General features: G+C 44.1%; 1 protein-coding gene across 1 annotated transcript in view; it reads left to right on the top strand.

Moving 5' to 3' along the window:
* The first annotated feature begins 12,592 nt into the window (after positions 1–12,592).
* The window catches only part of SBNO2 (strawberry notch homolog 2), a 94,089-nt gene continuing 91,820 nt past the window's right edge, over positions 12,593–14,861 (top strand). The window contains exon 1 of the mRNA XM_054980085.1: positions 12,593–12,720. The gene's annotated coding sequence lies outside the window, so the exon portion shown is untranslated. The remainder of the gene's footprint in view (positions 12,721–14,861) is intronic.

Below are 14,861 nucleotides of genomic sequence, written 5' to 3'. Positions count from 1 at the left end.
ATCGAATGAAGAGCAAGGTACCGGGGCCCAGGGTATGGGAGAAATAAGACCTTGGCCTGGGGCAGCCACGTCCTATGCCGAATATTTAGAGACTACGCAAGCCTCTAATGAACCTCCCCATAAATCTGCAGAAACTGAGGCCACCACGGGGGGCCCAGATCATGTACAGGTACTAGAAGAGAGATTGTGTAGTATGGAAGAGAGTTTGGCCCATGCAGTTCATTTGCTTTCCGTACTCGTGGTCGGAGGACCAGATGGGAATCAAGAAAGAGCTGCTGGCTTACAGAGTATCAGTCAGAGTCTGTCAAGTTTACAGAGAATTATTCCGGGAGCAAGCACTGCTCCACAAGAACAGCAGCTCCTATTAGCAGATGATCAGCAACAACCCGTACAACCACTGAATCCTCTGCCAAGGCCAGTGGAGGATAAATCGGACGAAACAGAAGAAGAAGAGGAGGAAGAAGAAGAAGAAGAAGTAGAAGGAGGAGGGGAACAACCGCGAGAGGAGCCTATAGAGACCCTGCCACAGCCCGGGGGCACACCACAGTGGCCACAGGAGGAAGCTCCGGTTCTTCCATCGACACCAATTCAGCCGCAAGAACAGCCAATCCCCCAACTGCCACCAACCCAGCCATGAGGACAGCCATTCCTGCCGAGATTTGTGGTACCGATTCAGCGGGGCACCACTCCTCGGCCAATACCGCAGCCGGGACCGATCCCGCGGGGCACCACTCCTCGACCAATACTGCAGCCGGGACCGAAAGCACCCCCTCCACCAGTACAGCCTGTACCGAGAGGACCCCCTCCGCCAGTACAGCCTGTACCGAGAGGACCCCCTCCGCCAGTACAACCTGTACCGAGTGGACCCCCTCCGCCGCTACAGCCTCAACCGAGGCCCCAGCAACCTCCTGTGTAACCTCCTCCACAGTACTCTGATGGGAGACCTCGGCAAGTTCCAGTTCCAATACAATATTACCCACTACCTGCTCCGGTCGCCAGACCGCAAGAATTGCCAATGGGGTGGGTAAAGCTGGAAGCCACTTTTGACGGGGACCCCTCCAAATTAGCGTTTTTCCTAGTACAAGCTTTACAATTCTTCAATCATTGGGGACATTTGTTCGGAGATGAAGCCAGTCAGATCGAACATTTGGGGTCTCGCCTACAAGGAAAAGCAGCAGAATGGTATGTAGCCCTTTATGAATTGGGGCCCCCCGAACTGAATACATTGCAGGGTCTAGTAGATGCGCTCTGAGCCCAATACGAAGACCCCCTAGAGGAAAGTAGAGCCAGAACAGAATTACAATCAATTAGACAAGGCAGCACGTCGGCTAGAGACTATGTTACAAAATTCCGACAGCTGGCCACCAAATGTCCAAGGTGTGAGGAGTCCACCAAAATAATTCTGTTCAAACAGGGCATGAATCCCAGACTATTGGACAGGGCCCTCATGCAAGATAATCCCCCCACACTTTTGGGGTGGATTCAATTAGCTTGCGAAGTGGAAAATCGTATGCAAGAAGTATGCTTGGTCGAACAGCAACAAACCGCTGGGCACCGGCGCTCATCTGTACTTGTGAGAGGGAGCAGGGGTGCTGGATATGCAACTAGAGGAGCGAGAGATGCTAGATGGCAACAAGGATTTTTTAAAAAAAAATTTTTTTATTGGATTAGAAATCACCATAATATCCATTACTATCAATTTCCTTTAAATATTACAGTTCTAACCCCCTCCCTTTCCCCCCCTTTTGTTGACTTCCAACAGTTTTCCAACCCCTTATCCGTTTTTCCCCCTACTCATTTCAAACTTATTTTATTCTATTAAACATATACTTTCACTCTCTTCTAAGCTTCTCTATTATAACACAGTGCTATCTCTATTCCCTTTCCCACTTAACTTATCAACTAAATATTACATTCCTGGCATATATTCTTTAATAATAACAATCATTTGTCTAATTTTTGTACTCCATATTCTATCTTATTCATTCTTGTCTCGTCAATATGGGACAAACAATTTGTCCCTTATTCTACATAACTTTAAGTACTTCTGTAAGCATTGTATACATTCACTATAAGTCAATCAATTTAACTTGTACTCTATATGTTGCTCTTTACTTCCTTCTGTCTTATATTCATTCTATTTTAGTTATATAATTTCTCCATTATACAATTATCTGCCAGAAATAAAATTAGTTAGTTTCTATCCTTATAATTCTTATAATAACACCTCTATTACTTAATACTATGTCTAGAAGTCAAATAAAATATTTGCTTAGAATTTCTCATTTAACTCTCCTCCCCTCGGTAAAGTCGCTTCCCTCTTCTTTTGTTATATTTCAGTAATTTTCAAACTGCCACAGTTCTCCTCCCACCTCCCATTTTTTCACCAAATATTGCTTCAACTTTTCCCAATCCATGTTAAACTGTCCTGGATCAAGTTCTCTCAGTTTCCTTGTCATTTTGTCCATTTCCGCCATGTACAGCAATTTGTAAATCCAGTCCTCGATAGTTGGCACTTCTTGTATTTTCCACTTTTGCGCATACAAAAGTCTAGCCGCTGCTGTCATGTAAAATAACAATGTCCTGTATTGTGCTGGAATATCCTCCATTCCCAAGTTCAGTAGCAGGAGTTCTGGGTTCTTATTAACTTGAAATTGTAAAATCTCACTTATCACTCTTATTATTTCCCCCCAGTACTGCCTAGCTACCTCACAAGTCCACCACATGTGGTACAAAGATCCTTCATGCTTTTTACATTTCCAGCATTTATTAGACATGTTCAAATTCCCTAACGCAATTTTCTTTGGTGTCAAATACCAACGATAAATCATTTTGTAGACGTTCTCTTTAATATTGGTGCATGTCGTGATCTTCAATGTATTTTTCCACAAGTATTCCCACGCCTCCATTGTTATTTCTTTATTAAAGTTTATAGCCCACTTCACCATTTGCACTTTAACTGTCTCATCTTCTGTGTACCATTTTAACAACACTTTATAAGTCTTAGAGATTTCCTTTTTATCCTCTTGTAGAATTACCTCCTCTAATTCCGAATTCTCCATTCTTACCCCTCCTTTCACACAGTCCGAGTTATAAAGATCTTTAATCTGTCTATATTGAAACCAATCATAATTTGGAGACAACTCGTCTTTCGTCTTTATTCTTAGTTTAGAAAATTCTATTCGTGTTATCTCCTTGTACGTTAAACACTGTTGTTCATTATCGACAGTTCTCGGATCTATTACTTCACAAGGAACCACCCAGGAGGGAATTCCTTCCTGTAGGTAATCTCTATACTTCTTCCAAATTGTGACGAGGCTTCTCCGAATGTAATGGTGTAAAAACATAGAGTCTGCTTTTACTTTGTCATACCACAGATATGCATGCCATCCAAATATTTTTTTATATCCCTCTAAGGCCAGTAGTTTGCGGTTTTTGAGCATCATCCAGTCTTTCAACCACACCAAACAGATTGCATCGTAGTAGAGTCTTAGATTGGGCAGTTGCATTCCCCCTCTCTCTTTTGCGTCCTGTAATACTTTCATTTTCACTCGAGGGTTCTTGCCTGCCCAAACAAAGTCCGATATTTTCCTCTGCCATTTTTCAAACTGCTTAGAGTCCCGAATAATTGGTATTGTTTGTAGCAAAAACATCACTCTTGGCAGCACGTTCATCTTAACTACTGCAATTCTTCCCAACCACGACAAATTCAATCTATTCCATTTAATCAAATCTTGCTCTATCTGAGTCCACAGTTTCTCATAATTATTCTTGAATAGATCTATATTCTTTGCAGTCAGTTCATTTCCCAAATATTTCACCTTACTTGTTACTTCACAATCTGTTATTTCCGTTAACTGTTGTTTTTGTTTGGTCATATTTTTGCATAATATCTTGGACTTCTTTTTATTTACATAGAATCCTGCCAAATCTCCAAATTCCTTAATTTTCTCTATTACCTTTGGCATATTCTCAATTGGATCTTCCACCATTAACATTATGTCATCCGCAAATGCTCTGACCTTGTAGGAAAAGTCTTTTATTTTTATTCCACGGATTGCATTATCTTCTCGAATCTGTATCATCAATATTTCCAAGACCAAAATAAACAACAGTGGAGACAACGGGCAACCTTGTCTTGTACCTTTACCTATAGTCAGTTTCTTAGTCACCTCGTCATTCACCACAATTGCTGCACTCTGGTCTCTGTAAATTTCTTTCACTGCTCTTATGAATCTTTCCCCCATTTGTAGCTGTTCCATAGTGGCAAACATAAAATCCCAGCTCAAATTATCAAATGCTTTTTCAGCGTCCACAAAGAAGAAGCCAACCTCCTTGTCACAACGCTTATCATAGTATTCAATAGCATTTATAACTGTCCTTAAATTGTCTTTGATTTGTCTGTTTGGTAAAAAACCAGCTTGTTCCTCCTCAATAACTTCGGATAGCCATCCCTTTACTCTTTCCGCCAATATCTTCGCAAAAATTTTATAGTCATTATTGAGTAGCGAAATAGGTCTGTAATTTTTAACATTAGTCAAATCTTGTCCTTCTTTGGGGATCAATGATATGTTAGCTTCACTCCAAGTATCTGGAATCCTTTGATCCCTCAAAACACCATTGATGACTTTTTTTAGGAATGGCACCAGTTCATTGACCATTACCTTGTAAAATTTGGCTGTAAGTCCATCAGGTCCTGGCGCCTTTCCCAAATTTGTTGACTGTATTGCCTTCCTTATCTCTTCCTCCGTTACTTCACTGTTCAGTTTATCTCTCCATCCTTCCGAAATTACTGGGAGCTTCATTTTCCCCAAATACATCGCTATTGAGTCTTTATTCACTTCTTTTTTGTTATACAGTTTAGCATAAAATTTGTAAAAGGCTCTGCTAATAGCCGTCTGTTCCAGATATACTTTATTATCCTCACATATTTTATTTATTGTCTTCTTCTCCTTTCTCTTCTTCAATTGCCACGCCAAATATTTCCCAGGTTTATTTGCACCTTCAAACGACTTTTGGTTCATTCTCTTAAGATTCCATTCCAGTTCTTTATTATTCATTGCCGTCAACTGCTCTTGAAGGATTTTAATATCCTGGTATATTTTCTTTTTCCCTGGTCTTTTCTTTAGTTGTATTTCTTTGGCTTTTATTTTCTCCATAATCTCCTGTCTCTTCTCCTCTCTTTTTTTCCTGGCTCTTCCATTTAAGTCCATTAGTATACCTCTAATTACTGCCTTATAGGTATCCCATACCTTATTGGTTGGTACTTCTCTATTCATGTTGTGTTGTATGAAGAACTTAGTTTCCCTTCTCAACGTCTCCATATTTTCTCCCTCTTGTAACAAGTCCTCATTTATTCTCCATCCTTTCCTTTTGGTTCTTTTTCTGAACTTCCACATAATTGGATTATGATCTGAGCCTACCATGGGCATTATTTCTACATCCTTAGTCCAAAGCGCTAAGTCTTTTGAGGCCCAGATCATATCAATTCGTGATAATGTAGAGTGTCTCGCAGAGTAAAACGTATATTGTCTGCCTTTAGGATTCTGTCTTCTCCATACATCTTCCAAAGTTTCCTGTTGCATTAATACAAAAAAAAGTCTTTGGTAGTAATCCTCTTTTCTTTTGTACAGTTGGTGATTTTTTGTCCTGTTCCAAATTTGTAACTCCATTGAAGTCTCCTGCAAGAATTATCTGGTCGTAAGAAAGTTCATCTAATTGCTTCCTCAAATCCTCAAAGAAGCTTTCTTTTGCTCCATTAGGTGCATAAATTCCAATCACCAACACTCTCTTTAAATTCCATGTACATTCCACTGCTAAAAATCTGGCTTCCACATCTCTCATCACTAATTTTGGCTGTAGCTCCTCTTTTATATACAATACCACTCCCCTTTTTTTCTTTTTTGAGGCCGCTACGAAGTCATTGCCCAATTTGTTCAGTTTAAGATATTTTACATCCTGCTTTCTAATATGAGTCTCTTGCAAACACACAATATCACATTTTTGTTTTAATAGCCAGTGGAAAGTACTTTTTCTCTTATTCGGTGAATTGAGTCCATTTACATTCCAAGATAACACTTTACACTCCATATTCATAACCTTGTTGTTGGTAAGTCCTTTTCATTGTCCCTCAAAAACTTTTCCATTTCTAGTTCAGATCTGATGCGCTTTTTCACTCCTCCAAATTCAAAGGACTTTCCTTCCGGTAATTCCCATCTGTACCTTATTTTCATGTCCTTCAGAATCTAGACTAAGGCTTTGTATTTTTTCCGATCTAGCAACACCGATCTGGGTAACTCCTTCATAATAATAACCGTCTTGCCATCAACCTCCAATGGTTCTTGAAATTGTTTACTCACAATCATTTCTCTTATATTTCTAGTCGTAAATTGCACAATCACGTCTCTTGGTAATTTCCTCTGGGTCGCAAATCTTGAATTTATTCGATACACCACATCTAGGATAGCCACAGTTTCCTCCTCCTCCTTTCCCAGGTATTCAGCTAACACCTTGGTAATCTGTTCTTGCGCCGTCTTTCCTTCTACCTCCGGCAAGCCGCGAAACCTCAGCTGCTTCTCCGTGTGCTTGCTCTCCGCAACTGCCATTCTTCCCCTCATCACCCTCATCTCTGTTCGTTGTGTGTCTGCAAGGTTCTCCACCGCATTTTCCACTACATTGACTCTTTGCTGTGTCACCTGCAGGTCATTTTGTATTGTTTCCATTCCCTTCTTTACTTCTGCCAGTTCATTCTTTACTGTCTCTTTAACCTCTTTCACCAGCTCAGGTTTCATATCCTTAAGTTCTTTAATCGCTTCTGAAAGTTTTTTATCCAAGTTCTCTATAGCCGTTTGCCACTCTTTTTTCGACATCGTGGGGCTTGCTTTACCTCGCTCCCACGAGTCCGCTCGCTTCCTTAACTCCGTGGCGCTTGACTTAGTGTCCTTTTATTTTGAATGTCCCGGTCTTTTTGCAAAAAAGTCGTTTAAAGAGTCCAAAATGTCGGGCGTCTTTTCTCTATGGTTCCTCTATGGTTTTTGTAATCCAATATGGCTTACTTCCTCTTCCGCTGAAGCCGCAGCTCTTCCCCTTTCAAAGATGGTGATTCCCTTCTTCCTGTCATCTGGCAAGGGCCGCTCCTCTCCAGCAACTCTATCACTGTTACGTACTTCCTGTTTCCCGACTTCCCACAGCAGTTCTCGTGATGGTAAAGCTTTCTCACAGCCTGATATCTCCTTGTGACCACAGGTATGTAAAACAATAGTCCAATTTCTTTAATAACTCCGTTTAACTTAGTCCTTTTTCTAATATAGTTCTTGCCGGATCCTCCCCTCCTTCTAATCAATCTGTTGCAGTTTAAAAGTCTGCTTTAGTGCTTCATTGCTTTAAGTAATCTGTCCCGTTTCAAGAGATAGTGATCTTTACCTTCTCCAGCGCTTTTCGCGGGTTGTAATCGCTGTTTCAATCTCAAATTCCCATCAATTCTTCTTGCCCCTGTTGAAGCTTGGGCATGTAGGTCTTATGCCAACCTCATTGGCTCCAGGACTGCCGCAGAGATTTTAGCCGACCTGTCTTCGGGTGGGACCTCAAGGGACGGGAGAGAGTCCGTTGCGCAGAACCCCCCCTCGCCCGAGATCAACGCGCCCTGAGGTTCTTAAGCATTCTATGCCTGTTCGCCTGAGAACAGTTGGCCACGAGCTTATTTTGCCCCGCCGGCCGTTAAAACGGCAGCCCGGTCAGCTCAGCACTTAGAGCTGCGTTAGACCTCCATGGATCCCAAACCGGAAGTCGCTAGATGGCAACAAGGATTGTGTCTATAGTGTGGCCAAGGCGGTCACTTTGTGGCACAATGTCCGTTCCGGCCTGTGCAAAGAAATCCGTTCCTACCAAGGCGTCCAGCCCCCACCTCTCTGCCCACGCCAGCCCGCCCAACACCTGCTCCCAGAGCGACAAGAGGCAGAGGGGCCTTCCAAAGAAACCCTCCCGAGAAAGGCTTAGAGCTAGAAGAAATTATGGACTATGATTCAACAGCTCTAATCGGTGAGGAAAACCCCAAAAGTCCTGCCTCGGGAAATGAGATGGATCTGTTGTTAAAGGACCCAAGCGGCAGATCAAAAATCAGTCAGTTCCAATTCCAGAAAGACCTCATGGGTCCATACTATTCATACCAATTACGTTAGTCAGTCCAGAAAGAAAAACACATATCCGTGTGCAAGCACTCATAGACTCTGGGTGCTCTAGAGACATTATTGCACCAGCCCTAGTGAATGGATTAGTACTCCCCATAAAAGATCTGGAAACTCCAGTCATTTTTGAACAAAAGGATGGCACCAATATGAATCCAGTCACTACCGAAACGATGCCTGTCATCACGGGTATGGGACAACATTGGGAGACGAGATCGTTCGTAATTAGTACTACAGCCAAATACCCATTAATCTTGGGAAGCAGATGGTTGTGGGATCACAACCCATATATAGACTGGACGGTAGGAAGCATTACCTTTTCCCATGATAAATGTAAAAATCATCGTTGGAACCAGAATTGGGGTAACAACCCTACCCTCATTGAGCAAGCCCTGTTAACTCAAGAGGAACTTAACCAAATACCTAAACAGTACAGAGCCTATGTCCAAGCCTTCACCGAAGAAGAAGCCAACTCCTTACCTCCCCACCGGAGGACGGACTGTGCCGTGGAAATTTTACTGGGTTCGTCTTTACCCAAGGCAGACTGTATCCCATGAGCCCAAATGAACGGGAGGAGCTCCGCAAATTCATTGACACTAATCTTCAAAGGGGATTCATCCGACCTGCAAATAGCCCGCATGCTGCTCCAGTGCTATTTGTCAAAAAAAAGGACTCTGCACAGACTTTAGAGGACTTAATGCAGTCTCCTCCAGCAACGCCTATCCCATACCACTCATCCGGGATCTACTCAACGTCGTGGCACAAGGTAAGATCTTTACAAAATTGGATTTAAAAGATGCTTACTGCCACGTTCGTATAAGGGAAGGCGATGAATGGAAAACCGCATTCAATACACCCCTCGGCCAGTACGAATACTTAGTTATGCCTTTTGGCCTGGCCAGGGCACCTTCGGTTTTCATGTCCATGATCAATGAAGTATTGCATGACTTTTTGTACAAAGGAGTAGTGGTGTATCTGGATGATGCCCTAATTTACTCAGAATCTGAAGAGGAACACATAGATCTTGTGAAAAAAGTCTTAACTACTCTGATGTGTAACAAACTGCCTATTAAACTGTCCAAATGTGAATTTCATAAGACAGAACTCACTTATTTAGGATATTGCATCTCCAAAGATGGCTTAAAAATGGACCCGGGCAAAGTGCAAGCTGTCCATGAATGGCAAACGCCCACTACACGTAAAGAACTACAATCCTTTCTGGGGTTTGCCAACTTTTATAGAGAATTTATAGCGAACTTTGCTCAAATAACACTTCCTCTTACTGAACTGTTAAAAACCAAAGACAAAGGGGAACAAGCTAAAAAACCAAGCGCTAAATTATCTTGGACGCCCCAGTGCCAAGCAGCATTCGATCAACTCAAAAACCAATTTATTTCCGAACCAGTACTGCAACACCTTGACTAAAATCGCCCATTTGTAGTACAGGTGGACGCCAGCAATACTGCGATCGGAGGCGTCCTCTTGCAGCGTGGGGAGGACGGTGTGCTTAAACCCTGTGCCTTCCTGTCCCGAAAATTTTCTGAGCCTGAAAGAAATTGGAACGTTTGGGAAAAGGAGGCTTTTGCTGTAAAGGCGGCACTCTCCACCTGGAGACATTGGTTAGAGGGAGCCCGCCATCCGTTTGAAGTATGGACGGATAACAAAAATTTAGAAGCTTTACGCAGCCCCAGAAGGTTAAATGCCAAGCAGCTTAGATGGGCAGAATACTTTTCTAAATTCAATTTCACTTTGAACTTTTTGCCCGGCAAAACTAACTTTCTCGCCGACGCCCTATCGCGCATGCCTCAACATAAAAGCAAAAGGGAGGAGACAATAGACACTGTCTTTTCACCTACGTAATTGGGAGGAGTGGTTACAACGCGCAGTTGTGCAGCCCAGCCTCCTCAACCAGACCAAGGGTGGAGACTAAAACTAAAAGCTGAAGTGGAAAAGGAGGGGGAGAATGTACCCAAGGAAAAATTGCAACTATCCGAGCAAGGAGAGTGGCTTTGGGGGGACCGATTTTATGTACCCAGCAGTTTAAGAAAAGAAGTGTTACAACGCTGTCACGACGCCCCCACGGCTGGCCACTACGGGTACTTAAAAACACTCCATCTAGTGCAACGGCAGTTTTGGTGGCCAGGCATGCACAAGGACATTTCACAATATATAGCATCATGCCCCATTTGTCTCAGTGCCAAGTCACGCAAAGGCAAGCCACCCGGACTTTTGCAACCTTTAGAAACGCCAAGCAGACCATGGGAAACCATATCCATGGATTTTATCACAGACCTTCCCCCCTCCGAGGGCCACACTTGCATTTTGGTCATAGTGGATCTGTTCTCCAAACAAGCTCATTTCATACCCTGCACCACTATCCCTTTGGCCCTAAAGCTAGCAGATATCTTCCTAAAACACATTGTTAAACTGCATTCTTTTCCGTCAAAGGTAATTTCAGACTGCGGCGGACAATTTGTTGCCAACTTCTGGCGGGAGCTTCTACAAATTATGGGAATTGAGCAAGGTTTAAGTTCCAGCCATCATCCTCAAACCGACGGGCAATCCGAAAAAACTAATCAAATATTGGAACAATTCCTCTGCTGTTATATCAACTTTCAACAAGACAACTGGATTGATTTACTACCCTTATCAGAATTCTCGTATAATAACAGCGTGCATGCCTCCACAGGAGAAACCCCCTTCAAAGTAGTATATGACTTCCACTTTAAGCCCTTCTCGTTTGAAGCGCTTCCCCCTCCTAATTCAGCGTCCAGAGATGTTTCAGAATGGTGGGGGGAAGCAGCTCAGCAATGGACTTTAATTAAAAAACATCTTGACAAAGCCAAACAGGATTACAAAAAATACGCTGATCGCCATCGTGTGGCCGAATGGGACTTACAACCTGGAGACCTTGTTGATCTGTCTACAAAAAATTTAAGAGTTACTCAAACCAGCCGAAAATTAGCATTGAAATTTCTAGGACCTTTTCCTGTTCGTAAAGTGATCAATAAAGTGACTGTAGCCCTGGATTTACCAAAAAATCTACGCCATGTACATGATACATTCCATGTCAGTCTCCTGAAAAAAGTTCCCCCAGCAAATCAATGGCACACCCGTGCCCCTCCTATCCCAACTTTAATTGACAATCAGACCCATTATGAAGTGCAGCAAATTTTGGACTCTAAACTTAAAAGAAATCAGCTATTTTATCTTATCAGGTGGAAGGACTTTGACTCTGGATTTGATGAGTGGGTGCACTCTGTACATGTTCATGCTCCTAGATTGGTTAATGCATTCCATACCCGGTATCCACATAAACCAGGGGGAGGAGCGTTTTAGAGGGGGCAGAAATGTCAGGTTCAGAATGCTTTCCTTTATGTTATAACCAAAGAGACTCCATTTTAATTCTTTTAGTATTCTAAGTGCTTTATTCACAGGTGCCAAGACGTTCCCTAGCAGCTATCTCACAGAAGAGGAATGTTTTGACTACAGCTTTTCCAACCTTGGGAAACTTTCACTTTCTCAGCTTCAAGCGGCTTGTTTTGAGAACTGTGGGGGGAGGATGGGCCTGCTGGGGTTTGATACTCTGTACCTTGTTCTTTGCCTATCATTCGTAACAATACACGTGTACCAGCCCAGATATTGCATCTGGGCCAGTGGACTATAATGATTGCTTTTTTCAGTAAATCTTTTGAAAACAACGGGCTTTTGTCTGATTGCAGAAGGTAGTCTGGATTACAATTATTATTTAGCCACAGGTCTGACAAAGGCAGCTGGCTCAAGGGATGGGGGCTGTTCCTGTAATCGCTACAGTGCCCTTTCCGTATTGATTTTGCATGGATTGCCTGCGTGGCCACAGCTGCCCTCATCCTATGAGATACCTGGGCTTCATGTTGTCCAATGTCAGCTCTAAAATTGCTTATGTTCTGTATCAGCATTTCTTCAACTCTTTATTGGCTTCCTGCTAATGCTTGCTTCTTTGTAAACTTGTATCTGAAGAAGTGAGCTGTGACTCACGAAAGCTCACACTCTATCACAAATTTGCTTTTTTTCTACCTCTACAGACAGACCCAACTTGACCTTTGTAAACTTGCATTTATTTACCCTATGGCATTGTTTACGGAAATGTCTTTGCTATTAACTGAACTTATCTCACACTGTGTTATCAGCCTTGTCTCAGTGAGTAAGGCGGACTATAAATGACATTGAATGAATGAAAACCCCAGCCATTAAAACGCCCCTCAAGCCTTTCGAACTGATGCCGGAAGCGTACAGTGGCGCTGGCGGAGTATAGACCGCCCCTCTACAGCAGCCGAGCGGCTTTCCGAAGAGGAAAACGGAAATGCCGGGCGCATAGCCCCTCCCCTCTGGGCCGGGCCCGACCGGAAGTCCAAGATGGCGGCCGCCAACCCGGAAGTTGGCTGGAGCCAGAGCTGCCGCCAGCGCCGGGAGCCTTGAGGCGAGCTGAGCCGGCGGAGCTGCGACTCTTCCGCGCGGGGCTTCCTCCTCACCGGCGGGGGAGGCGTGTGAAGACACGGTAAGGGCCACACCGCACCCCCGGCCAGCCCCCCAGAGAGAGAGGGGGGGAGGAAGGACCTCTCCCCCCTCCGCCTCCCCCGGCCCCTGCCTCTGAGGGGGGAATGCCCTGAGATGCCCCCCGTGGGTGTTCAAGGGGCGTACAGGACGGCCTCTTGTGTGCCTGAGTGACTTCCTCGTTCCCCCTTAATGGAAGCCTGAAACTTCCCCAGACTTCTCCTCCTGCCCCTTGCTTCTCACTCTCTCTTGCTTTTAGTTCGTGTTTATGTTTCCTCGAGGTGGGGGTAGAAGGGGGGAGGGCTGGCAGTGCTGGGGCGGGGGGATAGTATAATCCTCAGCCTCTTCCCAACAAAAGAACAACTCCCACTTTCCAGGGAGACATGTTCGCGGGGGGTTCTCTTCTGCGTCAATCTCCCCCGGCGGGATCGTAATAAGAATAATAACTGTACGTATATACCGCTCTTCTTGTTAGATTAGGGCCTCACTCAGAGCGTTCTTATCCCCACAATACGGCTGAGGAACTGGGCGTAGGGGAGAGCACCCCCCACCGGCCGCCTTTCCGCTGCCTCTGTGCTTTTTCCGTGAGGGAGAGGCAGATATTGGATATTCCCTTGAGGGGTCGGACTTGGAACAGAAAGATCTGGATTCAAATCTTCCCCCTTCCAGTGAAGCTGGCTGCGAGTCCTCGGGTCAGTCACTCTTTCCCTGTCTTGCAGGTGGTTGATCAAGACGAATAGCCCTGTTAGTCTGTAGCAGTAGAAAAGAGCAAACGTCCACCTGTAAGACTTAACAAAATATGTGGTAGGGTAGGAGCTTTCGTGAGTCACAGCTCACTTTTTCAGAAGCAAACTGTGATTCACGAAAGCTTCTACCCTTCCACAAATGTTGTTAGTCTTATCGGTGCTTCGGAATCTTGCTCTTTTCTACTGTCGCATGTGGTTGCGAGGATAATGTAAGAAAGTCTTTTTGAAGGAAGGACTTGCCCTACCCCCCATTTCAAAGCAGAGAGAGTATGGTATAGTGCTTAGAGCATCAGACTAGACTGTGACAATCTCTGTTTCTTCCTTCTTAATGGTCTGAAGAAGGGAGCTCTGATTCTTGAAAGCTTAGACCCAAAAAATCTTGTTGGTCTCCAAGATGACACTGGGTTCAAATCCCGCTGCTCTACTGCGACCAACACAGCTACAGCTAGGTACCTAAACTATCTCTTCTTATTCATGTCCCACCTCTCCTATTTCAGAAGCAGGTGGTGGCGGCTTCCCTTTTTATTCTTCCTTCTCTCCCTTTTCCTTGGTTAGTTTTCTTTGTGGATAGATCGTTGCAAAGTCTGGAGTAAGGGGGATGAGATTCGGTAACATTACCTTCCTTTTCTGTCCCTTTCTCTTTCTCGTCTGCTGATTGCCCTGCCAATATTTCCTCTATTCTGTCTGCCTAATTTGATGAAAATTTTCACCCTAATCTGGTGAAAAAAAGAGTTTAAATATTGGAGGTCACAAATTAAAATGTGGGAGGAGGTTTCTCGTTCCACCTATTCTTCCTTTTTAGTAATGCCTTTCCTCATACTTGCTTAGTACATAGTTTATGAGACAGGAAAGGGCCAGACTCCTGTATCTCCTCTCTGGATCATAATGGTTCCTTGTCTCTAAGGCTCTTAGGGGGCATCAGCTTTCCTTTCTGCACCACAAGGTCTGGGTCCTGTGGGAAACAGGGTTGTCTTTGATCAAGCTGGCCTTCTGGGAGCCAAGCAGGGAACATGATGGGGCAAACAGCTTGCGTTGCAGATCTCCCTGTCCTATCAGTCCCAGAAACTGCAATTATTTCTCAGGGGAAGTGAGGGAGAGCCCATGTCCTCCTTAATCTTGCAAACATCCCCCCTTTGACTTTTAGGGAAGAGTCCTAGTGTTTTCCTGCTCTGAAATTTGCATTTTATGTAACTGATAGGCTGGTAAGGGATGGTGGCGGGTTGTTCCCCTGGTGGGGTCCCTCCCTGCTATGGTTTGGTATAGGTGGGCTGTCCTCAGCACCTTAATCATGAAGGGGTTCCGGTTTTTGAATGAGCTTTTTTCTGTACTTTGGTGCAAGAGGAAGCCAGCTGATCCTCACCTTATATAAGGTCTGGTGCAAATATTATGAGCTGGTCTC

The sequence above is a fragment of the Eublepharis macularius genome, chromosome 5 (assembly GCF_028583425.1).
Source record: "Eublepharis macularius isolate TG4126 chromosome 5, MPM_Emac_v1.0, whole genome shotgun sequence".
In the NCBI taxonomy this organism is placed as follows: domain Eukaryota; kingdom Metazoa; phylum Chordata; class Lepidosauria; order Squamata; family Eublepharidae; genus Eublepharis; species Eublepharis macularius.
Note: the sequence above shows the minus strand (reverse complement) of the source record. Positions and strands in the feature narration are given on the sequence as shown.